Here is a 23,768-nt window from a genome sequence, read left to right on the forward strand (position 1 = left end):
GGTTTATTAACGCTCTTTGTGCCACTGAATTTCTGTCGGGCTCCTCTTCCTACTCCTCCAGGCTCCCTCTCCTTGTGCAATCATGAGCCTTGGACAGGGGGTTGTTGCTGTCAGAGGAGCTATTTTCTCTCCCCTGGCCCACAGAGGAGCATCCATTCTTCCCACCAAATAAGAAAAGTTCCCTATTAAGACTGTTCCTCAGAATAAGAGAGTCCTTTCAGAGCAGTTTGAAAAAGAGGTCTGAAAACCCTGTTTGCAGCACAAAGTGTGAGGTGAAGATGGATGCTTTGGAAAGCAGCTGTGGAGTTGGTCCAACACCTTTCTGAGGCTGGGCCATGCTCCGGCTTTAGTGGAAGCTATGATTTATTACAAACCTCAACACTTTGCAATACGAAGGCTGGGCAAGGGCTGCTGAGGAACTTATCACTTAAGAAAATATTTCAGATTTGAAATGCCTTGGACCATGCAGTGTTGCAAAGCATTTCTTGCTGCTCTTGTGCTGTGTCTCCCTAGTTAAGGATCTTTACATTAAGTCGGTTAAAAATGACTGGAGCCGGAGGAGAGAAAACAACAGAGCTGGGGAAGGAGCTGAATTCAAGGTGATCGTGTTGGCAAGAAGGAGAGGGGAAAGTGCCAGGCGTGAGGGGCAGCAGGAGGGATGGCCAAGGCTGGAGAGGGGGAAGACTGCAGGGGAAATGGTGTCATGTCTTGGTCCTGCCTGAGCGGTGGTGTGGGAAAGAGTGGGAGAGGTGGTGAAGGCGGAGTTGAAAGGCAAACAGAAGCCAAGAAGGGAGAAGTTTCAGACACAGAAGACGGCGTGGACACAGTGTGACATAAGCTGCAAAAATGGCAGGCAAAACATTAAATGCCAGCGTGCTTATGATGCCCAGTTTCCCAGGTCTGATGTAAGTGGATGTAACTCCCCAGGGGCTTGTAACTCTTCGTGTCTTGCATCTCTGGAGCATACTTTCCTGGCTGCTGACATCTGTCATGCCACCTCATGCTCACGGTGCCACCTCGCCACCTGCCCAAATTCACTAACACTTCTGCTCCTATGAAATGTATGAATCATAACTTCCATGCCATGGCTTTCTGCAAGATGGTGTTTCCAGAAATAGCATCCTGCAAGCCAAGAGACGTGATATTGCCCTTATGGTGGTGGAGGCCCAAAGAGAGGGAGCACGGGGGGGTGTAAAGAAAACAATCCACCCAACGGCATGCTTGGAGGAAAGAAAGAACCGTGCAGGATCCAGCCCTTCTTTTGGATTTTTCTGAGTTTGTAAATTGAAACTATCAGAAATTCCATGCATGATGAGATTTGGAAATGGATCCTCTATTGGTTAAATAATCATTGCACTACAAAAACATATCCACTGACACTTTAACCCAGGCTAATGAAGGAGAGGTGTACCTGAAATACTGATTGATATTTTAATGTAACTTCCAGTGTTTGCTAGTACAGTTTTTTTCTCCTTATGCAGATTTCACCTTAGACTTTCCAGTAAGTACAGCATTCTTTTAACCAACTCTAACTCAATCAGATGTTTTATGGATGTATCGGTTATTTGAAATTATGCGAGGAGCAACTTCTGAGGTGTGGAATAGCCATCACAACTGTGCAGCTGGTGACATATTTGTAATTTATTCTTAGTGCTTTGACTTCCTCATCCACATGCTGCTGTTTGTATTCCCTGACTGGGTCCTCTAACACTTTGCAAGCTATTTCCATGTGAAATGAACTTAGTTCAGTCCTAATGCACACTCTTATTTTTGGTTAATCAGTCTCACAGGTACCCATTACAAGCAGAGCTATGTTTATCTGAATATTGTCACGTATGAAAAAGGTCAGGGCCTTAGAGTAAAATTTGAGCCGAGGTGAAATCAAAATAGTGTACCCATCTACTCAGCTGCAATGGGTGTTTTGCATAAAATTGGTTCCAAAGATACTGTTTTGATGCTGCTTTATCATAATGACAAAAGATGCTTTTCCATGGCATGCAAGAAGTGTTATCTAGAGAAGTCATTCTGATTTCCATAGTGTAAATACTTATTTAGGCTCTCTCATTTCACTGATTACATCCACTTTTCTAAGCAAGGCTTCACTTAATACATTGCAGCAACACAGAAAAAATATGTAATGACATTGTGGCCTGTAACTGGGTTTTTACTGTCAAAACTTGCTCTTCTCCTGACATATAAATGCTGGTTTGGTATAGTACCACCAGGGATGGATTTAGTGCATCAAATTCACCTGCCAAAACAATGGAGGGGGAAAAAAAAAAGAGGTAGGAAAAAATGAGAGAGAGGTATGAAAGGCAAGATTATTTTTCTTTTAATAGCTGCTATTTAATTCTCCTTACTCCCATCTACTTTTTGTTCTGCTAGCTTAAAAGCTGTATTATGTGAAATTAGCCAGTAAAAGTTCCACATTTGCCAAATGTTCAGCAAGTAAAACTTGCAGTAAAGATTTTCGGAGGGTCACTCATTTACCCTCTCAACGTCTCCTTCCTGGAGAAGCAGCCTTTCCCGTGCCATCCAAATCAAGATCTCGGCTTGGTGCATCTTTTGATCAAATGCTAGCAGCAATTTCTCTAACTCAGTTTTGACTGATGCATAGAGGAATGAAAGAACTGACCAGCCAGGGAGGCAGCAGCATGAGAAGTCATTCTCATTTAATTCCTGCCAGATATCAATTAGTAGACTACCATCACATTCATTTCATAAAATGGACTCATAATAAACTGTGAGAGAGTCTCTTTAGTGAAGGTTTGTGGTCAGATTGAAATGCTGGGAATTTCCGCAGCAATGCAAATCTTTAGGAATAATGGGAAACCAGGGAAAGAGACTGATAAAAACTCTTCTGGCTGTCGCTATCAGGGTGTTTCGGCTGGCAGGGAAGCGGGGTGGTCTGAAGAAGCTGGGTAGGAGGCTCTGCTGGGGGTTTCATTCCTGCATGAAGCATGGAGGGTTGGCGTTTGTGGTTTCAGTGTGAAATTAATCCGCTTTTTCACAGCACATAGGTGACTCCAGAGATGTAGCTTTGCCTTTCCCTCTGATGCCTTTCGTGCTGTGCAGTGTAATTTCCAATGAGGCTGACCAAAGTTAAGATTATAGGTCCCCTCTAAAGCGCTTCCTGCGTGGTTTCAGAAGTGCTGCTGATTTGGTTTTGACTTTTGCAAGAGAAGTAATTTCCCATGTGCAGTAAGGGGTTCAGATGCATAAGGCAGGAGGAATTGGCTCACATGAAGGGGAGAGGGTGGACTAAGCGTGGAGTCCCTGGAGAACCCAAATCCAGCTTCCTGAAGTGGGTCTGTCTCCTGTGAGCACCCAAATAATTGCACGGCTCTGATCCTTAGGTTGACAGATGACTACTGCCCATTGACTTCAGCAAGGCAGAGACATTTAGGTGACTGTGGGGTGCAGGCAGTGCAAATCATGTAAATACCTTTACACTGCTATTTTGTAATGAAATCTCTAATGACAACCAAAGTCACTGCAGACTTTCCTGACCTCATCAGAGCCCCAGATAGTACCCATATGTGCTCCTGGGGGTTAGGTCAGGGCTGCTTTGTTTGGAGCAACCTTGCTTGTTTTCTTGCTTAAGCCTAATGATTTGGGGGGGGCCGGGGGGCAGGGCGAATGACCATTAACTCCATCTGAAGCTCCGTCCTAGTACACTGTCAGACACAGCTCTGACCATCTGACTTAAAAGGACCTGGAAGACAGACCGAAAATGCCCAGGAGGAAATGACTACTCTCCAGCGTTACAGATGCCAAAGCAAAGTGTTAGCTCTGCATGTGATAAAATGTGCTGCTTCCATGCCATAATCTGCTGCTAATGGGAGTGGGGAGAATATGCAAATTGTGTCCTCATCAAACATTTAGAAATAAAAACATAGCAACTCTGAAAATGGAGGAGACTTTCCAGATTATTTATCCTGTAGCGTTTGGTTCCTAAAAACTGTGAATACCCATGCTTTGTTGAGTACTAGGCAGTAGGTCATGTTTCTAACTGGTATCAATCAGTAACAGCTCCATTCATTTGGATGGATCAGATTTAGCCCATCTGGACATTAATTTGTCTTTCTGACAAGATCTGAACACTCATTTTGACATCTTCAGGAGCTGAGGCTGCCAGCAGTTGTTTCTTTCCTTGGCAAACCTCTCCGGTGCTAGCAGAAGCACTTTTTTCCCCTTACGGCATGCACAGGCACTGCGGAAGGGCTTAGCTCCTGGTTGTAATGATCTCGTATATTTGGGAGCTCTCCCTTTTACGAGGGTGGTGACTGGGGTGCGGACAGATGGGCTCTGCCCACCTCTCCTTTGGCTGCTTGAGGGATCCCCCAGGTCTTTCCCTACAGGGTCATTTTGAGCCGTGTCTCTTTTATTTGTCTTTTTCACTCCTCCTCATTACCTGCTGTTCACCCCGGGGCTCCTCAGGGTTTTCTTGTTATAAATTGGATTTGGAAGTAGAAATTGGAAATAGAAATCAGTGTTTCTGCGATTACAACAAGGAGGGAACGTGTCCCAAAGGCTGGGTGGATGTGGTTTGACTCAAGCTCTTGATACAGAGTTGGAAATTAAAACCATTCTCCATTGATGTCTCTTTGCAGGAGATGTCTACAAGGAAAAGACTACCTGGCCCTCTTCCTGGAGGTAAGGCCCATCAGCAAAGCAGCACATGTGGCTGATGGTCTGGAAAAAATAAGAAGAAAATTTAAACAAATATAGTTCTGCTCAATAGACGTATTTTAAAAGGAAGGGAGTGAAGTTTTCTGTGTAATGAGATTGAGGCTGATATTAAAGATAACCTTAAGTGTGGCCTGAAAGCAAATCAAATCACTTGCCCCAGTTGTGAGTAAGGCAACGAAGTGAACATTAAGTCAAAACCAGGTGGGAGAGTGATAATGAGACTGTGGGTGCAGAAATTACCACATTCATGAGAGGAACCAATTTCAGACTTGAGTGCACTCAGGCTGGTGGTGAGGGGATGGAAACAAGGTAGAAAATCTCCAGACCAGAGCACAGAAAATGCTGCATTGCACATCCAGTAGCAACGGTGGCTCTCGAGTGTATCAAACTGGGGGAAGCAGGCAATGACTGAAGGTAACAGGAAAGACAGATCTGTACGTAAGAAGGGGAGAGGGAAGGGTTGGAGCCCAGCAGTCTGACCCCAATTATATGGATATAAGTGAACATTCAGGGAGAAAAATAAAGCATGGAGGTAAATAGGAAATTGGAGAGAATGCAGCCTGGATCTAGCAAAGGCAGATTGTGTTGTATGAATCTGATATCTTTGATAAAATAATGGATTTTTCTAGACATAGATTAGATCTATGGCATTTCCTAGCTGGATTCACTGAAGTACTTGATATAGTGCCTTGTGAAAAATGACTAGGTGAGCTGACAGGGGAAGAATAATACAAGGATTGGATGTGAGTGGATATAAAAAGTCTAAAAGAGAGAACTAGTGGACTTGGCTAAAAGGAGACTTTTGGGGGGGTGGGAAGAAATTGCTGGGGAAGTCACACAAGAGTTGGCCTTGAAATGAGCTCTAATTAGTTGCCAGTGAGCTTGTGACACCTTGGACAACATGAGCTGGGGAAATGTCCCTGATACAGAGTCCTGGATAATCTTCTGGGAAGAGGTGGGTGTCTTTGGAGAGGGAAGGGAGAGTGCTGGGATGGGACAGCATGGGCGCAGAGTCATGGGATTTCCCACTACAAGGGACCAGCTTGCTAGTTAGGCTAGACAAGAGGAAAAGAGATGCCTGTGGGTATCAGTAGTTGATACAGTCCTGAAATATTAGTAAGTCTGTTGTGAAAAACAGGTGGCTAGAGCTCTAGGAATGGTAAGGACAGAGAACAATGAGAAGAGCTGGGTTTGCTTGGCTTGGAGCAGAGTTCAGACTGAGTGTATGGTGGGAGACAAAACCAGGGGCAGGAAAGGGATGACAGTGTTAATGAAGGTCCACCTGGTTCACAGTTACTTGTTTCTTGCTAGTTCAAATGGGAGAATTGCACCTGGGGCAATGCAGAAAGCAATGAAGCAAACCAGCTGGGGAACCTGTGGTCCAGAGAGGACTGAAATGTCCAGATGGTCTTCAAGTATCAAAAGTTGCTGCAAAAAGGAAGGAAACAAATTAGGCCTAATCTGCAGCAATGGAGGTCTAGATTAAATGTTAGTCACAACTTTTAATGTAAGAATCGCAAAACGGTGTGGTAGAAGAGTGGGGAGGCTGTGGAATGTCCATCACTTGGGGTTCTTGGGACCTTCTTTACACACCAAAGAGGAGCTGGGGAGACATGTACTCACTCCACAAGTGTATCTAGGCTTGAACACCAGCATGAGGGGAGAATATTAAAACTATCGGACATAAGGAACAAGAAGACACAAACGGACCATCAGTAATTTAGGCTGACCATTAGGAGATGATTTTTAACCTTCAGAGAACTGAAACTGTTGTCTGACAGAGCAGAATACCTGGGCTGGTTTTACGTGGACCTTTTCCATTAGGTTATATCGTGTGACTTGCTACAGCAACAGACAATGAATGCGGTGGCTTGGCAGGAGCTGGTGCACCCTGCTTGAGCCATAGCCTTCAGCAGATGTATACTCAGGGTTGGATGTAGGTGCTAATAAGACTATCTATCTGAATTGTCTTGATTTTTGTGCCACCTCTTGGAAGGCTTGGGCCATAAGAAATCATCCCTGTCCTTTGGTAACAGCCCTCTAAGGGCTTTCCCCATGATGCAAGTGTGGAAGGCAATGAATTCAGCTGCCAGCCCCAGTTCTGTCGTAGAAATTTTCTTACATCCGAGGTTTTTCTTCCAGTAGTTCTGCCTTTCCTGAGATGAATAGAATAAATTAAAAGATAATTTTTAAAGAGTCTTAAATTTTTTTTTTTGTTCGTTGTTTTGGGTTTTTATTCTTTTTAAAAAAATAAAAGTCCTTGCTGTAGCAGAAAAGTAATATATGATCTTGGGCATATTGGAGAAGAACACTCCCATGGTTCTTATTGCCGCTGAGGAAGTCTGGATTGATGTTTCATGCCATTGCAGAGAATGCTTCCAGGCCATGAGTGCATATTTTCCTCTCACATTTAACAGTATTATTTTACACTTACATGACACTTTTCATCCCGAAGGATGCTGGAGCACTTCACCAGCTACGTACAGCACTGCTGAAGAGGCAGAAAATAGTAGACACCCTTGAGAGATCATCTTGTTTGTGTGCTGGTCCCAGAGATCCCGACTGAGATCCCTCCAGTGTGGTGTGCTCTCTGGATGAGTGTCACCAACTACGCACTGAACCCTGATGCAGCAAATGCTGTGTTTTAATAAAAGCAAAGCTTTGAAATATTGCAGGTGATCACTATTGATCATTATCAAATAAGATTTTCAAAATTATGATGATCATTACAATTATAAAAGGTTTATGGTGATGATGTTCCCTCTAGCCTGTGAGAGGATAGTGTCTCAGCTTAAGGTTTGTGAGCTCCGAGCTCCTCGAAGTCTCCTTCTTTCTTAGTGCATAGTTAAATCCACACCTAAGCATGTTCTGTAATTTATCGCAGTGGCATCTTCTCTTCCCCTTGGGTATTCCTGTGCTCAGTTATACCCTTGCCACTAAAGACAGAACTTCCTTAATCTTTCTTCCTTCTTCATTAAATTCACAGCTTTGGTAATTTGCAGATATTGTGGAACCTGGGCCTGTTTTCCACCCTGCAGACTTGCAAGGCAGCAACATCATTTAAGCACCATATGGTTCTCGACAAAGTCAGGTTTCACATCCAACCTAAACAGTTTAATATTATCAAAAGCCCAAGCTCAGTGCAGCAATAACAACCCCTGCTTCCTCTCCCTGCATTGTATAACAAGAGGAAGAAAGCTCTCAAACTGAGCAAGCTGCTGTGATCTTGAACAGGGGCTGCAGGGCTGGGGAAAAGCCTTTGTAGCACCCTCGTTATGTTCAGAGGACAATGAGCGTCCACCTGGACCACAAAGGAAGTGCAAACCCAGGTCTGGTTTCAATTAGGATGCCTTAAAAACACAGACCAGGTTTAGTTCCTATTGTTGCCATATATAATTAATTTATTTTATGTTTAAGTTTTAATGACGGAATGCTCTACATGCCTCTCCAAGCTGCAGAACACTCAGTTGTCTCTATTGTTTAATGTATATTTGGCTTTTTCTCTTTTAGGGGCTTGGATCCCAGTCCCCACCAAATTTGATGCACACAAATATTTTCTGGTGGAGTTAATGTATTCAGCATGAGGAGCAGAGGACAGGCTGGGTGGGGACAGGGGAGCTGGGCTGAGTATTCATTCCTCAAGCCGCACTGGTGGTACAATGATTAGAAAAGACTAAATCTTCAAGTTCCTTGCTTAATAGACTAAGAGGTCTCTGTAGATGATGAGTAATGCTGCACAGAGCAGATGCCAAAATGGAACAGGAGCCCTGAGACGGCTTTTGTTGCTGTACCGTGTAGCAATCAGAAATTATTATCCTCCTTGTGCTATGATGCTATCAGTTGGCTGAGGACCTTGCACTGAGTCACAGCAATCAGCATCCCAAATAGTTACAGACATCTGCATTGCATCTGACTAACAGCAGTTACATTGCTGTGCCTGCATCCAGTGGGACCTCCATCAGTCCGTACCACGAGGGCTCTCGCTGTTCCCTCAGCCAACGACATGGCTTGCTTGGCCATGGGGCTGCTCAGCCCTGGAGCTGTGTCCAGGTTGTGTACCAGCATCAAAATACAGCCTGGAGAAGGGATGGCAGAGAGATGTGTAGGCCTGTTGGGTGCCATGCTTAGGAGGTCTTTTCAATTTATCCATTGGGAGCATAGCTTTCTCCTGCTTATAGGAGAATTAGAAGAAAGAATAAATGGTGGTTTGATGTAAAAATAAGTAAATAATCCATTTACAGATTAATTAGTATTTTAAAGAGCCACAGGGGCTTTTTAGGAGAGAGGGTGATGGAGCTACCAAATGAGTTTTAGACAGAAGTAATGATCTACAAGTGTTTTCTTGGTAACTTACTGAAGGGTGAACATGTTGTTAGAGATGTTAACAGTGGGGTGTCTGTTTGTTATCTGGGACTAAATAAATCATCTCTGTAAGCTGATGCTTTTTGTGAAGTGACAAAAGCACCCAGATGTAGCATTTCCTACCAAGATGCAATGTAGCATTTGCTGGAGAGGGGCTGTGCTCGGGTGAGATACAGCTCCCTAGCAAGAAAAGGATTATCCCTGCAGATTACAAGCAGGTCAATTATTAACAAAATAGTCCTTTCCTACAAGGGGCTAACCCTGATGTAGCAGGACAGGTACTGAGAAGTAGGACGGAGGGGATGGTTTTCTTCTGTATTCTCTTTACTGGAGTGCGTGGGTTGAATACGGGGTTTGTGATCTCAGCATTTGCATGTTGATAGTGGGAAGAGCTCCCTGAGGAAATGGTGGAGAGCTTTCGGGGAAGATGTGAAGTCAAAAAGGATTGCCAGAGCCTGCAAAAAATCAACTCATTCATAACAAAAAGCAAATTTCAGCCTCTGGGATGCAGAAGGCAATCAAGGAAAAAAAATTCTCAGTTCTGCTTGGTCAGCGTGCATGTTTGTTTAGTTTCTGCTGTGGAAAAAGGGCTAATGAACGTTACTTTAAATGCAGCTAATTAGGTGTGGTCTTTCAAAAAAAATCATATTGTGCCTTGCTGAAATCTTCATACTGCCAACAATAAATCTAGTTGGATTATATCAGGAATATGTTGCTAACACATGGTTTACCAGCAATGTTTTTGTTAGTTGTAGCTATTTGGCTGGAAAGCAGAAGGGCCCTTGTACCCTGAAAACAACCACCCTCCTGGAACCCCAGCTGAACAGATCTGCTGCTGATGTGGAGCAGCACCGCCAAAGCCTTAGGAAACGCAGTATTGGATGACGAAAAGGAGCTGCTTGCCACACCAAATCTTGCCTTGCCCTCTGACTTTGGCAGGTAGGAAGAGGCAGGCATGGGAAACGATGTTTTTCCACTCGGGTGTGTTTGCCTTTGTGTTGAAAATGGAAACCTGTGAAGTCTGGTTGAGCTGGAGGATAGTCCTGCTAAATGCTTTGATTCGAAATCAGCAGAGGTGAGCGCATGGCAGGACGAATACCACAACTTCTCTTCTCAGCTGGACCAAAAAGTCCATTGAAGTGAATGGGAACAGCAGCCATAATGGGAGGCTGAAAGCTAAAAAAAGTGCTCCACCCAGCGTGGTTCACGCCCATGGGGGCAGCTGCAGAGGGGCAGGGGGGGAGTGATGTTTGTCACTAGATGCCCTGTGTGTGGCTTTGTTGGGAGAGGAATGAACATTTTGTGTTTCCCAGCTCTTGAAAGGAGACCCGTGGCCATGCAGGGCCTCTGTAGAAGTGTACAATTTTACTAATTTCTGTCATGGGCTAAATAAGCTGTTTTGGCCTCCGGCTCGTTGACTAAATCAGCTTCATTCAGATTTTCTCCCTAAAAACCCATTGCCTAAAGCCAATGACCTTCACTGGGAATTGCAGCTCCAAAAGTTAAAATACTGAAAATCTTCATGTCTGGAAAGACTTATTTATGGCAACTCTCCTGCCCCAATAAAAGCTTTTCGACTGCCCGGCATAGCTGTAACAAGATTACAGCTTGTGAACATGGCGTCGTCTTGCTCTACCCTCCTGACGTTTTGCCAGCTCTCCCAGTGTTTGTGGTGCGGTGTGCGTTTTCTCGGTGCTCTGGTCCGACGGCGGCGGTGGCAGATGGGATTTGTTTAATTCTTGCTTGTTCCCAGCACGTGGGAGCAGCTCTTTGCTGCCCAGGTGGAGGGAGGCACGGCGAGAGCCAGGACACCCTGCAAGGCTGCGACCGTCGGAGATTTTAACCTCTCTTCTGCCTAGTCTTTTCTACTTCAAAAGTAGTTCAAAGTTTGCTCTGACAAAACAATTAGGTTTAGAAATGCAAAGGTTTTTTGGCTCTGAGGGGAAGGGGAAGGCTGGTCCAACAGAGCGGAGGGGGGCTGAGGGGGTGCAGCAGGGGCTTGTGGAGGGCAGCGGGGATGCTTGGGGGGGACAGTAGCTTGCAGAACCGGCTGCCAATGTGAAGGACCTCTTCTCACCTGGATTTTAACCTTTAAATCTCTTATAAAATACCCTGGATTATTTTTAGAAGCCCTGGCAATCCCAAGCAGGCTGGACTGTTTTGCTTTGCTGGCCCTGACACTGCTGTGGTGCGAAGGGTTGCCGCTCGGGGAGGACGTCCCACCTGTAAATGCCCAGGGGAGCATGCCAGGAGGACAGCGGTTGTGTGTTTGTGTACGTGTGGGTCTGAGTGGTGCATGAGGGTGGGTGTGAGAGACAAAGACGGTGCCAGAGGGGGAAACGTGACCCCATAGTTCGTCCTTCCTGATTGCATCTATGATTTCCGTTAATGGGAATGTAAGATATTTCATTACATGCTTTGTTTAATCTAAACTTCACATTTAACCCCCCTGGAGACAGGGTGAGTGAGTGGTTTGTTTTCCCTGTTTCGCCCCACCATGACGCCGGAGCCCTTCTCAGAGATAACGCAGGGGCTGCTCGCCTGCCGGAGTGGCTTGCCGGCTCTTCCTGGCGGAGGGGGGTCAGGAGACGCGGCTGGGGACAGCAGTCCTCTTTCATCTTCTAACATCCTGCAGCACATCCTGCATCGGCCCTCAGCCGCTACCAGCGATGCTGCATGTGCCCATGTCCCTTCTCTGGATGTAGGGCAAAGCCAGGAGGGCGGGGGACCAGATTCCTAAATGATAAATAAGGAGGTGAAGGAATGATATGGGACGGCATAAAATCCAGCCTAAGCACACTAAAATGCATCCCATGGGAGCCAAAGCTGAACTGGGATTGCCTCTTCTCTGTGCTGGTGACAGAAACGCTGACAGGGCTGCGGCTTCCCATGTTGGCCAGGGATTGTGCAGAAAGTGAGTCTGTCCCAGCGGAAAATCTGCTGGGGCTTGTAAAATGAAGAAAACTCCTTTGGATAAGCGCAGCTCAATCTAAATCTTTGCTTCAGATATGTCAGCTTCTTTCTAAACATGGAGCGAAATGGCTTTTGCACTTTTAGATTTCTCTTTCCCAATTTGGATTGGGATAATGTGTTGCAGTACCCAAAAATAGAGCTAGAATGGGGAGCCTTGCATATTAATTTCTTGCTGAAATCAGGTCCCGTTGAGGGTCTTTAGCATTTTACTGATAATGCTCTTTTGCCAGCAGAACTAGGCACAGGGCCTAAACATGCCCTTATTAAACTCACTGGAAGTTTTGATGTGGATTTCAATGGCACCAGCATTTTTTCCCAAAGGGACTCTGATTTCTTTTTTCTTTTTTTTTTTTTTTCTCTACAGCTCAATCTTACAACTGTTTTCTGCTGACTTTTGCTGATTTCCTTCACAGGACCAGTAGCCCTAGCAATGGGCAAATAAACAGAAATTGTCCCCAAACCTTGCTGCCAACAGGGACAGTTAAAGAATCAGTTTAGTGCCTACATCTGGATTTTCTTTTACAGTAAATTGACTGGGATCAGGAAGCAATAGATACCAGCAAATTCCAGTCTGATTGCTAGCAGGTGCAAATGCAAATGAGGAAAGCATCATACCTGGACTCTGGGTCTGGATTTTGCTTTCCCAAATCTTCCAACAAAAATTCCTCATTAGATTTTTTTTGTCCTATAGAAGAAAATTAGAAAATTACTGACTTTCAAGTTGGTTTCCTTGCTTGCTTTCAAAATGAAAGCATTGGTTGGAAACATGTGTGCACGCAAGTCTGCTTGGAAGCAGGGCTTCCCCCCGCTAACCTAGCTCTTTTTTTTTAATTCCTTGAAGGTGCCGAAAGACCCCCCAAGAGCTTTTGATCTTTGAAGCTGTTTTATTACAACACAAAAATCATAAGCACAAGAAAAAAATATTTATATAAAGAAGGGAAAACACCGAACTCCTGGGTGAGACGGATAAATTAAAAGCTGGAAAATTAATCTCCAACCTGCCCTGTGAGTTCTGGCAGGCTGAACGTCCTCCTGTCCTGTCCTGCTGGTCACTGTGTGCATCCAAACAAACCCACCCTGGCCCAAATTGTCTTTTTTACCCAACCTTCCCTAGACTTGCACGTGGGTAAGCAAGGAGGCTCTGAATGCCTTTGGTGGATTCATTCTCACTAATTAAAAGTACAGTATCTGTTACAAACTGCCACACAATGAAAGCTTGGGAAAGGGGTGTGATGGAGATCTGTGAAGCCATGCAGGGTGTGGAGCACAGCTCTCACCAATGCACCATCCCTCCTAAAGGACAGGGAGGATGCCAGGGAGGTGCAAAACCACAAGGAAGTATTTCTTTACAGGGTGCATCAGGAGGGGCACTTGCTGCACCCTAAAACTGTAGAGGACAAAGATTACAAATGAGTTTAAAGTGGATAGACACATTTATGGGAGACAGAACCACCTGTGGCCATCACGGGGTTGGGGTGCAAACAGGGGTTTGGGAGATGCTGCTTAGCAGCAGACAGGTCTGTGAGTTACACTGAGATACCCTGGGGAAGGGCCCTTTGTCCATCCCTCATTTCTCATACGCTTCCCCAACACATCCTCACTTCCCCTGGGATCCCTTATCCACCCTCCACGGGACAAACAGGCATCTCCGTGAGATCGTCCTCCTTTCCTAATTTGATGTCACTCTTTGAAGGATAACCAGTGACAGAACTGACTCCTCCTGAACCCTCCCTATGTCATTGCACAAAAAAAATCCCTCTTTGCCAAGGGTGGCCCATGATATTTCATCTTGCTCAGGGCAACAGATGAGTTTCCTCTTTCATGGGTTAGCTCAGATGCAGAGCCCACAATGTTCCCTGGCAGATTATTAAAGCATTAACCATGCTCATTTAATGGTATTGAGATGCAGATAAGATGTAATGTATTATGTATTGTATTCCCCTCTCAGTGTGGCTGGGCATGTTTTTTAATGTCAAGGGCAGGTGTTTTCATGTGATACCTGCTTAGTGGTATTTATGGTGATATTTATTCTAAGGCTGCAGTTAATGTCATTGTCCTCTGTTTCGCTACACTCTGGGATTAAACTACATGTCTGGCACATAATTTATTCAATTATTAAAACATCTTAATGAAGGTTAACAGCACAGTGCAGCATGGTTGTGCAGAACGGACACACATAAATCTGTCAGGCGTTATGTTGGGAAAGGTGACTGAGCCGCGTCTCCCGAAATGCAGATGGGGCAGATTAAAAGTACATTAAAAATAGTGCCAGAAACACAGCTCTGAACACAATCCTTCTGGGAACCAGAGCTGGAGAAGTGGAGAAAGGACTATAACAGATCTCCCTGGTTTCGGCTGCCAGGAAGCGCTGAGCAGTAACCTGGCGCCTTGGGTTTCTCTCTTGCTGATCTTGGGTGAACCCTTCTGTGCTTTGAAAGACCAGGTCCAGGGCAAATCTTTCTCTGTACGTGTCTGGTTAGGCTCTCCAGAGCTTTATGGGGACACTGGGGCTCTGCATAGCCACAGGGAACCCTTTTCGTGGCCATGCAGAGAAAGGATGAGTCCTACCTCAGTGGGGTCTCAAAGGTGGTGAAGGTGGTGGCTGGGCACTGGGGCTATTGCTGACCACTTATAGAACTATCCCACAGCACCTGTGGAGGGGCTCAGGGCTGCACATACGGTGTCCAAACCTCTTATTCAACTTAGGAAAAGGGTCCCAGCACTGCGGGAAAGCCCTGGGCAGCAGCCTTGCCACAGCAGCTACTGGAATAGTGTTCCTTTTTTTTGGTTTTTTGTTCCCTTGGCAAATATGAGTTGAAGTCTGGGAAAATGCTAGAGGACTTCATTGTCATTTTACACAGTGTTGTTAAGGAACAAGTTAAATTTCCAAATGAGTCTTGAGTCAGGGAAGTTCTGTAGCTGTCTCTGAGTTACCTACAGCTGACCTGCCACCTAATGCCTTGATCACAGGTTAAAAGGCTTGCTGGTTCAGTTCTACTTCATCAAAACAAAGGTGATATCCATGGCCATCATAAAATGCTTAAATGACACTTTTTTCCCCCAGCCTCAGGTAAGAACCATTGGATTCATGTCTTGTGCAGGAAGTAAACAGAAGTGCTTCTTGCTCAGAAGTCTGTTGATGTGTTTGCCAATTGCAGCTACATTTATTGCCCAATGGTACAATACTTAATTGTTACCTTGTTAATTTTTTAATCAACTCATTATGATCTATTAATGACTTTGGAGCAGTAAAGGTTTTCCAGCCCAGGATATGCCAATATCCTGGGGAATTACTGCTGTATGAGCCAGTTTGAATGAATGATCCTCAGTAAATCAAGTAATGCTGCTGTACACTGTAGTTCGCACAGAGAGGGTTATTTAAGATTATACAGATGTCTTAGACATGGAAGCTGAAGTCAGCAGCAAAGATATTTCCTGTCTTCTTCCAGAGGTGTTCCTGTGCCCTTTGCTCATTCCATTAGACTTAATTATTTAATTAATTTCTCTTGAGACGAAGTCATTTGTTCCAAAGCTCAAGTGCTCATAATGCCCTCATGCCATTCAATAGCCGTTCATTGATCCACTTCATAGTCCTGCAAGCATTACTGTTACCGGCTAGTTCAGTGGTGGCCCTGCTGACATCGTGACTCCCCTCCCCAGAGGTAATTAATCACTCACTGCCTCATTCTCTCCAGTTCATTTACACACTGCAGTGGCAGAGCCCAAAAAAGGGTCAAATGAGAAAACACTCCTGAGTATAATGTTGGTATGGTTGTGAGGACAGTGTTGCACTTCTTTCTTCACTGTACATCTACAGATCACTGACTTTCCAATGACGCTGTCCCAGATCAGATTGATGGAGAGGAAGACAGAGTCCTTCACCAGAAACTCACTCATCTTTCACTGTGTTCAGTCAGGTTTGGGAAACCGTAAAACAGACCTTTCAAGCATATAAAGATCACCAGGGTAGAACGTTTACTCGGATTTAATGGGGAAGTAACATGAGTGTCGTTGATGCAAAGGAAAGCTCTCCATCACCCCAGTTTAAGTCCCAAAGGCAATACTCCGTGACACTTCAAAAATATAAACAGTGTAGTGAGAATAAATATAATACATGGGCTTTGCCAATGCAAATGAAAAGCAATTATCCCAAATCGCAGTCTTAATTTGTAAGCAGTCAGTATAATTTGAGAAACTGAAATCTGATGTTGCTAAATCAAATTCCTGTAATTCCACTGGGCATTAAGCACATAATAAGATTACACTGTGCACTGAGCATGTCCTTGTTAAATCTGCTGGCTACTGCATTTTTATTGCTCTCCTGGGGGTTTATTGAGTTTACACTTCCAGTAAAAGGTAATGTTTTCACAGTGTCTTTGGTACACTGACCACACAAGTCTGTCTGCAGTAGGCAGAATTGTTAAGCCATATAATTTGCTTACATCCCTTCGTGGCTCAATTGAAAAAAAAAAAAGGCAATTAAAAGACATCATGCAGTTGTATATAACCAAATTAAAAATAATAGTAATGAATCTACTGTACTGTAATCAGTGAAGAAAGGAAGCCATGCATTATGGTGAGGTTTAGCCGTGAGACAGCTAAACTGATGAGCTCTCCTGTTTAGATTTGTTTTTTGAATGCCTGAATAGTGGTGCTAATATAATGATATCTGCGATTTATATACAAAAGTGACCTTGAGACTAGCTGTTCTCCAAACAAGCAGGAAGAATAGGATTTCCTTGCAACGGGCTGTCTGTAGTCTTGGAAAACGGATGAGAAGGCAGGGGATAAAGGGAGGACAACAGGTAACTTGGATATTGGCCAGTGAAAGTCCCCAGGAGCAGCACAGTATTTCCTAAGAAAGACACAGAGATGAAATGTGCTGGTTTAGAAGGAGGCAGAAAGCTAAGAAGAAACAAATTTCCTCTCAACAAACCGACGCAAGACAAAATGAATGCAGCAGAGACACTGAAGAGCCGCTGTTGTTGGTGCACCCTGATTTGCACACCTGTGAGCACTTAGCATGGGCATCCTTGCAGGACCATCTCAGAGTTCACCTACAGATGTTCTCTCCTGGTGTTTGATTCCCTCCTGCTCTCTAACAGGGGTTGGTTTAAACTTTTGAGTGTAAAAGTCTCCTTGAAAATGCTTATCACTAATCAGGATAATGCTGGATAAGCTTGATAGACACATTAATTTACATGTTAAATCATTGCCATTGTGGCTGTGAATAGGCAGTGTAAAACTGTGGGCTCGGATCTATCCCAAGAAGTAACATAATTTTATTCGCTGGGAGCTTATAGCATTGCATAATGATCCTGTAATAATTAAATCTCAGTGATTTTGTAGCATTATCCTTTTTTCCCCCCAGTTAGTTCACTTTCCACAACACTTTTACAGGCAAGGTTTCAAGAACATCCAAGTCTGCATCTGGACACCTTGCTCTTATAGCTGAATTTTGTCAGAAAAGAACAGGCCAAGTGTGCATTCATCTCTGGGAATCAGGATAATTCTGCTAAGCAGGACTTGCAATAGTAGCATGAGAACAGCGGACCCTGTGGCCACCTGGAGACCCCAAAACTTTTGCTTAAGATGAGGTCTGAATTAGAAAGAGAGCCTTTCTCTGGCATGTTCTCACAGTTTCCAGCAGCTGACTCGGAAGATTTCTTGCCTTGCTTGGAAAAAAGAACTATAAATCTAGATGTATTTTCTGATGTGTATAGAAAGATTCCTGGACTGATTTTTTTTTTCCTGTATCACTTTTTGTTTTCTACACCCACGGATACAGCGTTACCTGAGCCAAGCACATGTGAGTCTCACTTGGGGGGTGTCCTGCAGCTCACACCAGCTTGTGTGGAAAAAGTGATGGAGGGTCACTTACATGCAGTGAATGCTGCGGCTCTCTGTGGGGACTCGCTTTGCTCTGGATTTAATGGTTTGCAATGTGAAAGGGGTTTATGCCTTTAAATCCACAGGTCCTCTAGCCAGTCACCAGCTATTCCTGATACTTGAGTGTCAAGGCCAAGGCCTGCTTCAAAACTGCCTGAGCAATTCTGGAGGTTTCTGTTTGAAATAGTTGCAAACAGCCTGGTTTTTCAGGGCTAGATGCACCAAGGCTTTGACTGAATTCTTCCATTATTTGAGATTTATTGCTGGCAATGGACAAGTTCCTTTGGGAAGGCCTTAACATGAGCTGACAGTAATTCACCAGGAGTTTGGCATGGTTTTACCTGAGGGAACTCTAAACCAGCAACCCTTCCCATGACAGAATATCACAGAGGTCACAGAGCAATTAGGATTAGAGTTACAAATGTGCTTATCAGTGTCAGGAAAATTATGTCTTCTGGGTTTGTTAGATAGGCATCTTAAGACATCTACTTTGGAAGACTTACTGAGAGAAAGCACAACTTTTCACTCTCTTTTCGACTACAAAGACTAGAGGGTATCTGAGGAAGCTAGGAGAAACTCAGCAAACAAAAGGAGGTGAACCTTCCCATGATAGTCTTTTGCCTGTAGAACAACCACAGCCCCTTGACCAGCTGTGGATACAGATGTTAAAAAATTGATGGGGGCTCCAGGAAACACTAAACAAGTTCATGCAAGAGAGATCCACCCAGGGTTGCTAACTGCACAGGAACCACATCTGTCTTGGGAAACCCTTGTGCTGAAAATGGCTGGAAGCTGGAGAAATACCAGTAACTGCTTTCAGCTCAGACTCTTTCCTAGCCATCCCCTCCTGGGTTGGGCTGATCTGTGTTCTGATGGCTATGGCCCCTTCGATGGTTTGTTGTGCTACAACCTCCTGCCCACATTTGGGCTTTGGGGGTAGAAAACAGCCCCTTGTTGTGCCCTCCCTTCTTCCCCCTCCCCGCCCTGACATGCTGCATCTGATACGTGGGATCAGAAGCATGCTACCCTGTTGCATGACCTTGTGTGTGGCACATGTCTCATCAGGAAAGAAGATGCAAGGTGTGTGCTCAGATAACGCTGCCAGAAAATTATCCCAGAGGGAAGACAGTTTTTATTAATGACCCCAGTTCATCACGTTAGCCATAAATCAGTTTATTCCTGCTCAGGGGCAGTGTTTTTTCCTTTGAAAGAAAGAGATGTGGCCTTTCATGAGGACAACACTTGTGTCTCTGTTCCATCGAAGAAAGATGAGGATCTTGCATGTCTTTCCATGCTGTAATCAATTTATTGCTTTATGGGATTCAGAGCTCCCCAGGAAAGTGTCATGGATTGTGTCATGGTGCACATTACTTGCATGGAGACCTTTGATTCAGCTGGCAGACATAAAAAGAAGACAAAATGCTTTTAGCCAAAATGCTCTGTAATGACTGCATGTGTGCAGCTGCAAAAAGAGCAATGGTAATTGAGCCAAGAGTGAAAATTATTGGCAGCAGGGTCTGCATTCATGTGTGTTTCATATTTTATTCCTGATCTATAATTTCTTTACCGGCTGTGCAATGTAGCTTGCTATGTCACTGCTATGTTCCCACCTAACTGTTGTCCACCCGGCTGCCTTCCCAGGGCTCTCCTGAGACCATGGCTGATGACCTGCTCTTGACATTGGCCTCCACTGCCAATGGAGTCAGGGAGGTGCTCTTGAGTATGCTCCAGGCATAAACATTTGGGGTGATGTAGTGGAGTAAGAACTTCCTCTGTATACCTTACCCCAGGTCTGGAGAAGCTGGAAATAGACTGAAAGCTCAGGAACAGGGGCTGAAGCCAGAAAACCAAAGCCATCAAGGGAAAGCTGTTTCAAGGTGCAGTCCAACTTGTACAACCCAGCCAGTAAATCACCAACTCAAGTCTTGACAAAATTGTCCTGACAAGATAGATGTTCTTCTCAGTCTACGTTTTCCTCCTACTCTCATCATCAGTGGGGGTCAGAACTTATTGACAGAGCTAATGTCCATCACATGCTATTTTATTTTATTTTATTTTATTTTATTTTATTTTATTTTATTTTATTTTATTTTATTTTATTTTATTACCTCTTTCACCCTTTCCTGCTGAGAAGGGCTGGATGCGGGGTGCAGGCTGCGGTTTGCTCTCAGGGCAGCTGGCATGGAAATGGTTAAAGCTGCTGAGGACACAGCTGCCTCTTTGCAGCTCTAGTAGTTTTTACAGAAACCACAAGAGCCGACGGGTCGGCAGAGGGACGAGGAAACACTCATACAAGTATGTCCCTAGATTAAGCGGTGCTGCAGTCTGCTCTCCACTTGCTGTGGATAGCTTGACACTACTCCAGGAGCAGACTGAGCTGAAGCAGCAGATCTTTGCTGTTTCCCAGTCTTCAAGTATTTTTTTTCCTATATTTGTATAAGTAACTTTAATGACTGAGCTAATAATGTTCAGCTCCTGCCAGGCCAGACTGGCCATGGCTGGTCCAGGATTTTGTGTCTCCAGTGGGTACACTGGTCAGAAATACTGGCACAAGACAGAGGCAGTCCAAGAGTCCCAGTGGTACTGGTAGCTGCTCCCATCAGCTTGCAGTCTCAGTTTGTAGGATGAAAAGGGAAGAGAAGGATGTATTTTCTGGCTTGTTAAATCACTGGGTTTCTGCTGGGCAAAGGAGATGATGTCAAAACTCCTAGCCTTACAGCAGCGAGGAGGCCAATGGATCGCAGCAAATGGGAAGTTTGAGACAAAGTGCCTTCTTGTACTGAACTGTTTTTCCAGAAAGTTGCTCTGCAGACTGGCTGGAGTCTGCACACAAACCTCCTCCCGTCCCGGCACGGACCACAAATCTCTGCCTGGGCTACTTTAGCTCAGAGTTCAGAAGTTAAACAGAGTTATTTCCTCAGGGAGGATGAAATCCTGGTCCTGCTCACCCTGAAGCCAAAGCTCCTTTTACTGTTACCAGTGAGCCTCCGCAGGAGCTCTGCGCATTTATCACAGCATTTTGCGGCATCCCTCCCGTCCCTGGCCAGGCTCTGCCCCATCCTCCCAGGGACGGGAACAAGAGCCAGTGCGCAGAGCCAGGCTGGTGTAATCCACTACCGGGGACGGCTGAGGAGGTGGGACCCCCACTTCAGATGTGTGGTTTGGGGAGCTTGTCCCAGTCAGGCACTGCCACTGGAAAGCGTGGCTTTTCCCTTAAAGGCAGGACCTCAGCAGGGACCTGCAGAGCTCCCCTATGTATAGCTGAAGCCTTGGGGTAATTTGTGAGTTTTGCACCTGGATGCACGGGCACTGCTGACCCGGCAGCTATGAACACAAGTCGCAGCTGGACTCGGGCTGCGGTTTGCCGGAGGCCAGCAGAGTAGAAGGCACACTGTCCTTTTCAGTGTTTTCTGCTTCTGTCTCTGCTCCTGCAAACTGTGGAGGTGCTACCTCTCACACTGAGCTCTAATGTTTAGGAAGGTGTGATTTCTGTGGAAGTTGTGTTTTTGTTGTAAGTCTCTCTCACTTCCTTGTGATGGCAAAGGGATTCTTGCAAATATAGTACAGGTTTATTTTAAAGGTTGGAACAGCAAAGTGCAGTAGTAAGTTGTACAAAGAGTGAGAAACAGATCCCCACTGTACCATTGATTTGCCTTATAAGACATAAGGCTTTTTACATTATTTTTAAAAATTCTTGGGGGGATGCTTATGCCTTACAAGTTATAAAATCCTGAGCCTGCCATAATTGCTATATTAGCTCTCCGAGTTAGAGACAGAGAGCAGATGCTGTTGTACAGGCATCCCAGGAGTCTTGCGCACCCACCTTCAGCACCAGGAGCACGTGGGGGTGAAAGTCCCCCACAGGTGGACGCGTCTCCTGAAAACCTCTGCTGCTGTCTTGTGTTTTGTAAGGAGCATAACGTTTGGTATAGCAATTACTAGAACTCTAAATAACTGCTAGGGGAAGGGTATGCCTCCAGCATCAGGTGTCTGTGGGCTACATCTCTCCTGCTTGAGCCCAGCTGTACGCCAGCGCTTCTTTCTGATAACGAGGAAAGTTTTTCCCTTTGGCTGTTTGGAGAGGTCTTGAATTTGGACATATGAACCCTCCTGGGCCCAACACTTGCAGCTTTGGTTCCTGCCCTGGGGGTAGGACCTGGCAAAGAGTCCTGGAGCTGTCCCATTTCCTTCCAGCCCTATAACTCAGAGTAAGACATGTAAAGATTTCCATACGCAGGAGACAGGTGACCCATGCAACCTCCTTCAGAGGGAAGGATGCAGTTTAGGAGCAATGGGCTACCTTGGCTTTCAACAGTCCTCTCTGTTACAAAGGCGTAATTTGGATTCAGATACGATTTAATGCAATCTCAGGTCTTCTGTGCTTTTCATTCTCCTTTTCCCCCTTCATTCCTCCATGCTAGGTTTGGGGCTGAGCCTCTGCACGGTCCCAGTGGGCTCTCAGTGCCTCTGGGCTGGTGTAAAGGCATGGGGCGCTTCCAGTCGCTCTCACACGCTCTCCCCTCTTTCCAGCTCTGCAGCCCTTTCACTGGGGCCTGCCTGGGTTTGGTGCCCTTCCAGTCCATTTGCACCACTAAGCATCAACAAACATGGCGAGCTGCCATCTCCTGGGGGCAAGTCCTTGGCAGCTGGGGGTGAGGCGTGAAGATGGGGAAAACCTGGCAGCCACCAGAAATCATACTACTTCCACTGTGTTTTCAGAGCAACCTGATGGTGCTCAGCAACAAATGCAATGGATACCGGAGGAGCCGGGTTTCAGCAAGCCGCTCCCTGTCTGAGCTGGGCTGTGCTCGCTCCTGCTGAATCATAAGGCTGGTGCCACAGGGAGGGAGGCAAAACAGCACACGGGGAGATGAAACTGGCGGAGATGGGGCAAAGTGTAGCTGCAAAGAGGGGCTGGTTGTGATTTGGGCTTCCTTAATGGTCCCACGGCCTCCCTTGTGTTTGCTGTGAGTAATTCATCCTCGTGCTTGGCACTGGCTGTGGCTCCTGAGACATTTGGGAGTCCCTCAGGGCTGTTGTTGTGAGCGCCTGTCCCGCAGGGCACTCAGTCTGTGTGTCCCTTAAGTACGCTCAGACTGAGACTCTGCCGGTGTCCTGTGTCCCTGGAAGGAGATGATAAACCAGTGGGCAATGTCCATGTGGCCGAGGTGGACCCAGTGCACTTCCATTGGGTTTCTGCTGAGAGCCATGTTCTCCCTTTCTAGAGACTGTAACATGGAAAGGATGTGGACTATAGCAGGGAGACATGTCTTTGAGCCTATGTGAGTCCAACAGGCTACTTCTGGGCATGCTGCAGCTTGCCCAGCCTTTGGGAACAGACCCAAGCACCTCTGCCAGGAGCATGCACACATGTGCTTCACTGTGCATCGAACAGTGCAGCCATCTCGAAGGTGCCTTGCAGAGGCATGCAGGGGTGAACACTGCTGTGTAACCCTATGCAAATACCTTACCAGTGCAAATTATGTTTGGGCAGTCAATCTCCATGGCCAGTTTACTGTCCTGTAGACCAACTGGGCTGCACTCAATTTCTCTATAAATACACTAGTAAGGGGGAAGACGTGAAGCTGGTGGGGAACAGATTGACCTAAAATTTAAATACATGGAGAGCCAAAAAAACCCTTACCTTTTTACTGAAGATGAGGAGTTGGATATTGTGTCGGAGACACTAGAGGTACTTAATACCTTCTCCGAGTGTCTCTGTTAGGAACAGGAGCCAAATTTCTCTTCTGCTCTTTCTCACTCTTTGCAAGACATTCACCGCCAATTATCATTGCTTTTAAAGACTTAGGATCACTCTTTCCAGGTGGTACATAATTTTTTTTGAACCAAGT

The 23,768-nt window shown here is 45.4% G+C and overlaps 1 long non-coding RNA gene across 1 annotated transcript in view; it reads left to right on the forward strand.

The window, feature by feature from the left end:
* LOC142601970 (uncharacterized) overlaps window positions 1-23,768 on the forward strand; it is a 70,144-nt gene that overhangs the window by 43,224 nt on the left and 3,152 nt on the right. The window contains exon 2 of the long non-coding RNA XR_012835531.1: window positions 4,614-4,656. This is a non-coding gene — a long non-coding RNA (uncharacterized LOC142601970). The remainder of the gene's footprint in view (window positions 1-4,613; window positions 4,657-23,768) is intronic.

This window comes from Balearica regulorum, chromosome 5, assembly GCF_011004875.1.
Source record: "Balearica regulorum gibbericeps isolate bBalReg1 chromosome 5, bBalReg1.pri, whole genome shotgun sequence".
NCBI lineage: Eukaryota > Metazoa > Chordata > Aves > Gruiformes > Gruidae > Balearica > Balearica regulorum.